The sequence below is a fragment of the Gallus gallus genome, chromosome 23 (assembly GCF_016699485.2).
Source record: "Gallus gallus isolate bGalGal1 chromosome 23, bGalGal1.mat.broiler.GRCg7b, whole genome shotgun sequence".
Taxonomy (NCBI): Eukaryota; Metazoa; Chordata; class Aves; order Galliformes; family Phasianidae; genus Gallus; species Gallus gallus.
The window spans coordinates 2,257,277-2,259,359 of NC_052554.1; positions in this window are offsets into that span (position 1 = coordinate 2,257,277).

Here is a 2,083-nt window from a genome sequence, read left to right on the forward strand (position 1 = left end):
GCAGGGTGTAGCTGCAACGGGTGCAGTGGGAATGGGAGGTGAGGAGTGCACTGCAAAGCAGGGTGCAGCTGCAAAATGGCACAGTGCAAAGTGGGTTGCAGCTGCAAAGTGGGGTATAACTTTAAGGAGGGGGTAAGGAATGCAAGGACAAAGGGGGGTGCTGAAAAGCAGCATGCAACTGCAAGGGGTGCAGTGGGAATGGGAGGTGAGGAGCGTGGTGCAAAGTGGGGTGCAGCTGCAAAATGGTGCAGTGCAAAGTGGGGTGCAACTGCAAAGGGTGCAGTGGGAATGGGAGGTGAGGAGTGCACTGCAAAGCAGGGTGCAGCTGCAAAATGGCACAGTGCAAAGTGGGGTGCAGCTGCAAAGTGGGGTATAACTTTAGGAGGGGGTAAGGGGTGCAAGCACAAAGGAGGGTGCTAAAATGCAGTGTGCAACTGCAGCGAGTGCAATGGGAATGGGAGGTGAGGGCGTGATGTAAAGCAGGGTGCAGTGCAAAGCGGGGTAACTTTAAGGAGGGGGTAAGGGGTGCAAGGACAAAGGGGGTGCTGAAAAGCAGAGTGTAGCTGCAACGGGTGCAGTGGGAATGGGAGGGAAGGAGTGTGGTGCAAAATGGAGTGCAGTGCAAAGCAGAGCGCAACTGCAAAGCGAGGTGCAGCGCAAAGAGCGGTACAACTGTAAAGAGGAGGGTGAGGGGTGCAAATGCAAGGTGGGATGTGCTGAAAAGCCAGGTGCAACTGCAAATGGGGTTGCACTGCAAAGCAGGGTTGCACAGGCGTGAGGTGCAGTGCAAAGCTGGGTGCAACTGCAAAGGGGTGCAGAGGTACAGTGCAAAGATGGCTGTGGGGAAGTGGGGGGCTGTAGTTGATCCAGAGCAAAAAGTTATGGTGAAACAGTGCAAGGGCAAGGAAGTCTCAGCAGAAGCCTGCTCTAATGGTAGAACAAGAGGGGAAAAAAAGCAGCAAGGATGTTCTCTAGCATGAGCTATGCGTAGTTAGTGATAAGCCCTGGGTGGAGATCTGACATGATAATGAGCAACCACCTGAGGTTAATGAGTTGGCACTGAGCTCGCGCACGCGCGTTACTGAGCAAGTTAAGTAACAAAAAGAGAACCAGGGGGTGATCCCATGTCTGCTTAGGCTGGCACCCAGCTCTGGGTGTGCTTGCTTTGAGGACTGTTGCCTGGCACCCAACTGTGCAGAGACCTGAAATAAAAGTTACCCAGTGCACTTCAGCTCGGAGTGCTCGTTGGTTTTAGGGCACTGCGTGTGCAAGCAGGCTTTGCTGAGGGACAAAGGGAGTGCTAAAGCAACGTGGGGTTCAGCTGAAAGGTGTGCGGAGGAGAGGCGTGCCATGCTGCAAGCATCAGAGGGAGGTGGGATGCAAGGTGAGGTGCTGGGGTGCAAAGCAAAGGGGATGTACGTGGAGGCAAGGCGTGCTAAGGCGTGTTGGGCGCAAGGGCTCAAAGGGGTCATAATGCAAGGTGTAAAAGGAAAGGGGGGAAGGGATCTGGGTGCTGGCCCAGTGGGTGCTGCTAGCAGGTGCAGCAGGGTGCTACAGCATGACACCATGCCCTACAGCATGGGGCTGCAGACACTGCAGAGAGAGAAGGCCCAGCCCTGGGAGCTGCAGAGCACTGGGAGAGCGCAGCAGCTGAGAGCTCACAGAGGGGAACGGGGCAGTGGGGTATGCAAAGCTGCTTCCAGCAAGGACAGAACTGGTGGGCATTGGCTGCTATTCTGGGCCAGCACGCTGCTGTAACCCCATCTGCGTTTGCTGGTGCCCTTCGCCCCGGTCAGCGCAGTCTGAGTCACCAGGAAATGTGAGAAGGCTCTGCTAAAACCCCAGGCGTAGCACAGGGGGTTGCTCAGCTCTGCCACTCTGATTTCTTGGCTGTGCTGCACCCTTCCTGAGCGTCACTGCTGTGACTGGAACCCTCAGAGCTGGCGGGAGGTTTGAGCTGATTTAACAGCAAAACAGGCAACAGGCCTTTGGTTAGAGATGCACTCCCTGACCCCAACCCTTGGGGACGCTTGGTGTGGAAACACGCGGGTTGTTGGCATGGCAGCTGAAACCCAAGAGCTCG